This window comes from Oryx dammah, unplaced genomic scaffold (genome assembly GCF_014754425.2).
Source record: "Oryx dammah isolate SB20612 unplaced genomic scaffold, SCBI_Odam_1.1 HiC_scaffold_19, whole genome shotgun sequence".
Taxonomy (NCBI): domain Eukaryota; kingdom Metazoa; phylum Chordata; class Mammalia; order Artiodactyla; family Bovidae; genus Oryx; species Oryx dammah.
Window position 1 is genome coordinate 26009472 of NW_024070203.1, and position 10030 is coordinate 26019501.

Consider the following 10030-nt stretch of genomic DNA (forward strand, 5'->3'; position numbering starts at 1 on the left):
AGTCAAAGGATTTGGCATAGTCAATAAAGCAGAAGGAGATGTTTTTCTGGAGTTCTCTTGAATTTTCTGTGATCCAACAGATTTGATCTGTTTGATCTCTGTTTTATCTGCCTTTTCTAAATCTAGCTTGAACATCTGGAAGTTCTCAGTTCACGTACTTTTGAAGCCTGACTTGGAGAATATTAAGCATTACTTTGCTAGCATGTGAGATGAGTGCAATTGTGCAGTAGTCTGAACATTCTTTGGCATTGCCTTTCTTTGGGATTGTAATGAAAACTGACCACAAGAGACAGCTTAATGTAGGCTATTAGCTACCTCAGTTTCTCTGTCTCTGGGTCAGTCCAGCTCTGGGGAACTTGTTACTGGCTACTACATCTCCTCAGTGCACGGCTTCCCACTGTTTTGCTTTTCTATCTTCGCTTCCACATTCCTCATCTTTCTGGGTCCCTTTAACCAATCTATTTGGACTCTCTTGAAGTTAAAAATTCTTATGTCAATTTTACACAACAGTTTGAATTTCTCTGTACTACTCTCCCACCCACTAGATCATTCCATAAGCTCTCTTACATAAGTAAACATGCTGATAAAGTCTCAAATCACCAAGTCCTGGAACCTGTTTCCTTAAGAGTCTTCCTGCAATCTCGCTCTCTCTCTCCTTTTCCCCACATTTTAATATAAGCAGCAAGATGAAACAAAATTAAACTTTCAACATTTTGCTTGGAAACTTGATCAGCTAAATTTCCAAGTTAATTATTTGCAAGTTTTGTTTTCCATGTAACTTTAAGGCACAACTCTGCTATTAAATATGTTCTTATTTTATAGTTCTGAAGGTTAAAAATCTGAAATGGTCTTATTCAGCTAAAACCAAGATGTTGACGGTGATGCATAGTTTTTGGAGCTTTAGGAGACAGTTGAGCTCTTTGCCTTTTCCAGTTTCTAGAGGCTGCCCGTAGTCCTTGGCTTATGGTCCCCTTCCATCTTCAAAGCCAGCAATGGCTGCTTGAGTCTTTCTCCAGCCCTCTGGCACTGCCTCTCCTGCCTACCTCTTTCACTTATAAGAACCCTTATGATTATATTGGACCCACCCAGATAATACAAGACTATCTTCCCATTCAAATCAAACATTTAACAACTTTAATTCCATCTGCAACCTTAAAACTTCCTTGCCATGTGACACAAGATCTCAACAGGTTCTAAACATGGATATTAAGGGAGACCAATATCCTGCTGACCACACTAGTCTCTGCATAATTTCTGGAAAAACAGTAATTATCTATTCATTGATGGTTATTGTCACTATTATTTGACAAATAATTATTGAATACCTACATAGAGCAAGCAATGAATTAGAAGCACAGCAGAGACTTATATTTTATTCTTGTCCTCCTGAAGTTTACAATCTAACAAAACATGTAGCTTATTGAATAAACAATTTAAATACAGGGTGGTTAGAACTGAAGGGTGGGGAGAACCATGGAAACACATAGGGAAAGTATCTCATCTATGCAGAGCTGCTAACAGTAGAGTTTCAAAAGGTGGAAATAAAAAGAATATACCTGAAGGTTAAGTTAGGTAAAAGAGTGCATGATATGTGGAGAGACAATAATCAAGACCAACTCAAGTAGAGAATTAAAGAAAAGTGGGGCTAAATTATAGCAAGAGGGTGTAGGAATGGTAGGGGAGAGGTAAGCATAAGCCATATCAGGAAGAGCCTTTCAATTTCATTAAATACTTTAGACTTCAATTTATAGGCAATAGGGAGACCTGTATGGAGTTTTAATCCTTGATGTGAATAGGTTTCCATTTCAAAATCATCATTTTATCAACAAACTAGGGGACCTACTGAAAATTCTGTTAAACAAGAAATAATAAAAATATAACTACAAAATCATATATGCATGGATATTTAGAAACCCACATTTAATTAACTCATACATACTGATACTACTGATCTACTGAACTGATACTTCTACCAATAAAGATATTATTCAACAAGACTTGTTGGATGCAGGTAAAGCAGCATTCAGAGGAAACTTCAGCCCAAAATGCTTGTATTAGAAAAAAGAAACAGTAGAAAATTAACAAGGTAGATATCTAATTCAAGAGTCTAGAAATAAAATGAGAAAATTAAAGAAAGAAAATAATAAAGATGTGTCAATGAAGTGATGCTTCAAGGAAAGATACATTTCCTGGGAATATGGCTATCATCTTCTATGGCTACCTACACTGCAGAGAGGTGCTTCACCCAAGGTCATGTACCTTCTTGGGCAGCTCACATCCAATGACTACAGAATACATAGACCCAGCCATTTTGGTCCAGTGGACTACCAAAGGACTCTGAAAGACCACTTTATCTCCCTTTGGGGATGGTGGAGTCTCTGATGAAGCTGGAATTGCTTCTGAGTGTCTCCCTTTGCCCAATCCTTCTTCTTTTCTCCTTGCACAGAAGTAGATTCCTAGGTTACTCCCTGGGAAATTTTGGCACAGTCAATTAGGAAATTTGTAAATAATAACAGGACTCAATGAAGTCAAAGGTGATTCATTAAAAAAAAAAAACTAATAAAATGAAGAAACACCTAGCAAAAATTTGTCCCAAGTGAATAGGGGAATGCATATCCCCTCAAATTTATGTTAAAATTCTAATTTTCAAGGTGATGGCATTAAAAAGTGGTACCTTTGAAGTGATCAGGTCATAAGGGCAGAACCCTTACAATTGAGATTAGTGCTCTTATGAAAGAGAACTCAGAGCACTCCCTTGTCCCTTCTATGACATAAAGATACAATGAGAAGCCTGTGACCCAGAAGAGGCCCTCACCTAACCTTGCTGGCACCTTGATCAAATTCCCAGCACCAAAAACTGTGAGAAATACATTTCATTTTTTTATAAGCTACTCAATCTATAGTATTATAGCAGCCCTAATGGATTAAGACAAGAGGACACAAATGCAGTTATTAAAGAGATTTAAAAGATAATGGGAATATTAAGAACAGCTATATATTAATAAACATTACAGTCTAGATAAAATAGACATATCCTTAAAATATGCAGAGATAAAACTCCTATAATATATCCCTATAAATGCATAGATAAAAAAGACATATCTCTACAGAGTTTATAATACCTTATGCAACAAGCAGAAAGTTAATTATTTCTATAAACATTAAAGAAACCAAACCAGTAGTTTAAAACCTCATTACAAAGAAAACATCAGGTCAGTTGCTTATGTGGATAAATTTTACCAAATATTGAAGGAACAAATACTTCTAATCTTAAACTGTTTCTTCAGAATAAAAAAAAAAAGGCCTAGAATAATGTTGATAATGACACAACAAAACTAAAAGAATAAAGAAAAATTACAAGCTATGTCACTCATGAACATAAGTGCAAAAACTAAACAAAATATGTCAACCTAATTCAATAGTATATAAATATAAGAATATATCATAATGAAGTAATTTTTTCCTCTGGAAATCAAAGTTGGTTTAACATTAGAAGATTAATTAAATACTATATCATATGACTATATTAAAGGGAAAAATCCTATGATTATCTTAATGGATGGAGAATACTTATTGATGTTTTAAAATCCATTCATAACAAACTTAAAAACACAAAAGAGAAGTTTCATATCTCAGTAAAGGGTATTTACAAAAAATGTAAGGCAAACATCAAGTCAGGAGCTGTTTCAATTATATACATAGCATAGTTGGTGTCTTACATTAGGCTGATGGCTTGTGTTTGGGGTGGTGATAGAAAATGGAAAAAAAAATGGACATAAGGGAATTTATCACCTCCTTATTGGAAAAGACTCATCCTGCATATTTTCTGAGGAGCACCTCACCTAGGGCTCTGCACATAATAAATTTCCAAAACATGACTATTGACTGATAGATGGAGGACTGTCGTAAGATACCATGATCATTTCAGAATGGTGTAGCTTAGGGATTGCTATACCTTCCAGTAGATTCTTGCTTGGAGTTGTCTTATGGTCACAATCCAGCCAAAGTGCTCACTATATCAATCATTACACCTTTTACATTCAGCTGCCGAAAGAATTCATTTGTCCAAAAACACAAACTAGCTTTGTCTAAATTTGTTTTGGATAATTACATTGTTTGAATAGTACCCATAATAACAGGTTGCTGTAAATGATATATTTTTTCCAGTGATTAAAAATACTAGAAAAACACTTGACTTTAATGGGCCTTATGAGATGGAGTAATCAAAGCACTAGATAAAGTCTAAAGAGGATGGGCTTTTAGTCCTGCCCTGGTTATTAATAACCAGTAATGTGACCTTTGATGGGATTCAAACTTTTAGGTCCCTATATTCTATTCTGAAATGTACTACATGATTTACTTATTCATTCAACAAATTAAGAACTTATTACATGAACTCAGAGGGAGAGGGAGAGGGTGAGATGATTTGGGAGAATGGCATTGAAACATGTATAATATCATGTAAGAATCGAATTGCCAGTCTATGTCCGATGCAGGATACGGCATGCTTGGGGCTGGTACACGGGGATGACCCAGAGAGATGTTGTGGGGAGGGGGGTGGGAGGGGGATTCATGTTTGGGAACGCATGTACACCCATGGTGGATTCATGTCAATGTATGGCAAAACCAAATTTAAAAAAAATAAATAAATAAATAAAAAACTAAAAATAAAAAATAAAAATAAATAAATAAATAAAAACTTCATAGAAAAAAAAAGAACTTATTGCATTATATCAGGCATTATGTTCTTCCCTATGGTATTCAGATGATGGGAAAATCCATACTAATAGGATTTGTGAAAAGTGCACTGTGAAAGCAACTTGCTACATAGAAAGCTGGTAGATTCGGGCAGTGAAAGAATCCAATAACTACTGACTGATCAAATAAGTCTCAGTCACTTCTTATGTATTCAGTATTTGCACAATGCTAAGTTCTAAGGGGATGCTGCAAAAATAGAGTCAAGTACTAAATTCAATACAAGATTAGTCTTTCTTTTCAACACAGAAGAAGAATGGATCCTGGTGTGCCTTAACTTGAACAAATGTACAACCTTGAACAAATCACCCAATCATCTTATGAGTTCCTGAAACAGATCTTATAACAAAAACCTGGAGCAGTGAGTTTATTTGGAATTTGATCCCAAATAACAGAGAGAATGGGGAAAGTGAGATAGGAGAAGAAAGACAAAGCAATAAAGAGTGTCCCAATGAGCCATTACCACTGTGGGCCTCTGGGGCTCAATCTTTCTGGAGACCATCTCAGTAATCCTGTAAAATGCAGCTCAGAAATGATCTGCCAAGAGACGGGGCAGCTGGGATGTTATCTACAGGTTCTTTTCTCTCACTGTGTGAGAGCTGCCCCTGGCACTTTAAGGCTACCTTGTCTGAGAATGGAAAAGTATCTGGAGTGAGAAGTTGTCAGCTTTGGGTGAGCTCAGTGGTAATGTGGAGTCGGAACTCAACAGTATCTTTTATAGGAACCAATGTCAATTCTGATATTCTGGTTTATAAATAAAAATTTCTGAAGCATTACAGGACAGCTGTGGAATTAACATGGCCTATGTTCATCTGTTTTGAAGAAGGAATGTTTGCTCTAAATGCTTTGGGGAAAGGGTGATGGCTACGAAAAATATGCAGCTGTATGGTTCTCAGGACTCATGAATCCTATGACCTGGGAAGCAGGAGGTGTAAGCCTGTCTTGTCTTCATAATCTCCTTTGAGCACTGTCCAAGAGAAGATTTTGATAGGGACTTGATGAAAGAGGCCAAGTGGAAAAGTGTGGGTTCATTGCAAATGTTTACTTAAGTCAGATACTTCAAAAGCATTTATTGGAGAAACATTTGCAGATTCATGTCAGATGAATCAACATCCTTCACCCATATCAGAGTCATACCCTGGGGGAGTGAATATAGTTAGTTAACCTGTCGTTCACATGGTATGAGACCTATTTGAAAAGCTTTGACAATCCAGAGTCAGTTTCGGGCTACCGTTCCCATTCTGATGCAGGAGGGGCAAACCTGAGCTGTGGTTGGTGAAGGGCAGTGGTTCTCAAATCTGAGTGTTCACCAGCATCACTTAGAGGGCACTTTACAACATAGATAACTGGGACTCACTCCCAAAATTTCTGATTTAGTGAGTATAGAGCAGGGCCCCCAAATCAGCATCTCTAATTACAATTCCCAGGTGATGCTGATGGTACTGGGCCAGGGATCAGTTTGAGAACAAATGCTTCAGAAGAAGTGAGTCACGAATGAATGCGGCAAGGCAGGGGTGGAGGTCACCAAGGACTCTGCTGAGAACTGGATTATAAATCTGCAGTGCAAACTCATGACTTCTTCTTGGTCTCCAAAATGTCACTGCATGCTCATAATCTCAAAGGACATTCCTATTTACTTTCCATTCTGCATGTTGCCCATTCCTAACCAATGACACTGTGGTGCTGGAGAAGACTCTTGAGAGGCCCTTGGACTGCAAGGAGATCCAACCAGTCCATCCTAAAGGGGATCGGTCCTGGGCGTTCTTTGGAAGGAATGATGCTAAAGCTGAAACTCCAATACTTTGGCCACCTCATGCAAAGAGTTGACTAATTTGAAAAGACTCTGATGCTGGGAGGGATTGGGGACAGGAGGAAGAGGGGACGACAGAGGATGAGATGGCTGGATGGCATCACTGACTCGACAGACAAGAGTTTGGGTGAACTCTGGGAGCTGATGATGGACAGGGGGGCCTGGCATGCTGCAATTCATGGGGTCGCAAAGAGTCGGACATGACTGAGTGACTGAACTGAACTGAACCAATGACACACAACTTTACCACACCACAGGATTTATATTAGCTTTCTGGAGCAAGTCAGTGCTTGGCAGAAAAGGGTGGATTTCACTGATAACCAGACTTTGCATGGAAGAAATATACAAGGGTTAAAAATGAAGAAAAGAGAGAAAGAAGAAGAGAAGAGAGGAGTAAAAAGGAAAGACAGGCAAAAAGGACATTCTATGAATATATTTTATGTTCTAAGAGCTCTGGTTTGAAAATTCACATACTTCAGAACGTTAAAGCCTCACAAATAGTCTGCCAGTCATTTATTATTATTCCCAAGAGGAAAACAAGGTTTGAACAGATTGCAGGATTTTCCCAAGTAGATAAGACTTGTAAGAGGCACAAGCAAGACTGAAAGCTAGAGGCATTCAATTCCAAGTCTAGTGAGATATCTACTGTCCTCCACCGTCGGAAAAATTGGAGGAATCTTACATTATTTGGAATTGCAAAGGGAAGTCACACGGGTGCAGCAGTGATTGCCTCAAATGTTCTAAGGAGTCTTGTATTTAAAATCTTGGTGTAATCTATGGCCCTTCTTCCTGGCTCCTTGAACTTGAGATAAACCCTTTCACAGTGTTGTTACAAAAATGAGGTAGTAACTGTGTAACTCCCTGCCTTTGTATATGTTAATCTCACTACCTGGGAGGCTCTCTCCAGTTCTAGGTATACGTTATTATGTTGCAGATACACTGGGAATAGTGCTCTTGTTTCAGGCAGAGATCCCTCACTGCAGGGCTTCTCAGAATGCCCAGGAAGGTGAACTTGGGGACACAGACCTACTAATGCTGAAGCCTAGGGAGATCTTAGCCTAGTCTGAATGGGGCCATGATATAACCCAATGGCTTGACAATTGATGGCATGCAACCCAGAGAAACACCACCATTCCATTAGAAAGTGCCTATCAAATGATGAAATGGTGATTTTAAGGTGGTTATTTTTCTGTTCCAATTTTAAAACTTCTACACAAACACCTCTAGCTTCCTCTTTTTAAGACAGGCCATTGACAATATTTGTTATTAGTTAATTTATCCTGGCAGTATGCAGAGTTCAAAAGAAACACACAAGAGAGAGAACTATAAGGGAGACTGCTTTCACTGAAAGACAGGGGCAATTCCTAGCACTTGTCCTTACACAGACATAGGATGATCTTGCTAAGGCATCCTGATCCCCTATGATGGCATTAAATCAGAGATGGGACAAATGTTTAAAGAGCATACTGTGGAGAACTGGGTAAGTGCATGGCTCTTTGCACCTTGTAGTCCAGACTGAGTGTTTGGAAACATGGGATCCAGGGAAAGATGAGAGTCATAAGAGGGATCCGTCACTAACCTTTTGGGATACCCAAGTCATTTACCTTCAGCTACACCCTATTTTGGCAGCCCACTCCAGTACTCTTGCCTGGAAAATCCCATGGATGGAGGAGCCTGGTAGGCTGCAGTCCATGGGATCGTGACGAGTAGGACATGACTGAGCGACTTCACTTTCATTTTTCACTTTCCTGCACTGTAGAAGGAAATGGCAACCCACTCCAGTGTTCTTGCCTGGAGCATCCCAGGGACGGGGGAGCCTGGTGGGCTACCGTCTATAGGGTCGCACAGAGTCGGACACAACTGAAGAGACTTAGCAACAGCAGCAGCAGCAACACCCTATTTTAGATGAGGAACAGGTACTAGTTCAATATCACCCAGACTCTGGAAAGAGACTAGACTGAAACAAGAAATAGCCTCTTTGAACTAGTAAGTAAACACATACTACAAAAGTGCACCTCTCCAGATTAGGCAGTTTTTCTAAGTACAAACCACAACCACATTTTAAACCTAACTCATAACTGATATTCAAATATGTGGTTCCTTACATGGTCCAAATGGGAATTAAGAAGAACATGAAAGGAGATAGGAAGGGTAGAGATTTGCAATACAATTTGTTTGAAGCTTATTTGCATAGAGAAAAAAGGGATTTGCCTGTGAAGTCCCTGACACATGTAAAGCAGAATGCCACTCTTAATAAAATTGGGTGATCTGATCTGTAAATTAAAACAATGATACCATTTTTTAAACATGATTCAACACAGATTTTTTTTTCTTTTAACAATAAGCCTCAGTGATGGTAAACTTAAAATCTGGGTTCACCTTACTTATGTAAATTAGAATAATACTGCACACTGACAGGAATGTAGCATTTAATGAAGTTAAAAAAAAAAAAATCCAAAGCTCCTTCAGCGAAAGAATTCAGACACTAAAACATTAAAAATTGAGTTCTAGGAGCAAGGGGACCCAGGATTATCTCAAGTCACAGGGAAAATGGTGGAAAATTCATTGCCAGAAAGAGCGATTTATAGCTTTGTTTTTTTTCTTAAGCTCCCAATCTGGCTTCACACTGTATTTTGTGTGGGCTTTCATTCCTACATCTTGGATAAACTCCTTAGACTTAACCTATCAGCCTCAAAAGTATTGAGCTGTTGCACTGCTTGGATACCTCCTCATTTCTGTAGTCATCGGTTCCGCTCAGTTCAGTTCAGTCACTCAGTCGTGTCTGACTCTTTGCGACCCCACAGACTGCAGCACAGCAGGCCTCCCTGTCCATCACCAACTCCCAGAGTTCACTCAAATTCCATGTCCACTGAGTCAGTGATGCCATCCAACCATCTCATCCTCTGTTGTCCCCTTCTTCTCCCACCTTCAATCTCTCCCAGCATCAGGATCTTTTCAAATGAGTCAGTTCTTCTCAGGTGGCCAAAGTATTGGAGTTTCAGCTTCAGCTTCAGTCCTTCCAGTGAATATTCAGGAATTGGTCACATGTTCTTAATTGGAATAAACATGATGAGTATCTCTCTCGACTTATTTCCATTCAAACAATCACAGGTAACTAGGCCAAAAATCAACAACAGAAGGAATACCAAGAAGAGGCCATTCCAGCACTGAGAGATATTCCTATTAGTGAAGAAAACCAAATGTTCTTTCTTGCAGTCAAAGAACTTTATACCAAAAACTGAATTGTATGTGGAGCAATACCAAGCATTTATTACAAAATTTTATAGTTTTACTATAAAAATAGTTCCTAATGGACAGAATAAATAAAATATTGCATCACCATATGGCAAAAAAAATCGAGTTCCACATAAAAGGGGCTTACAATTTGAAGACCACATTCTCCTATCCTGGAAAGCATTCTAGAACAAAATGCTTGTCTTCTTATACGTGAACATGTGTGTCTAT

General features: G+C 38.5%; 1 pseudogene; it reads left to right on the forward strand.

The window, feature by feature from the left end:
- Positions 1-793: 793 nt before the first annotated feature.
- Positions 794-9807, forward strand: LOC120879095 (annotated as a pseudogene).
- Positions 9808-10030: the final 223 nt, after the last annotated feature.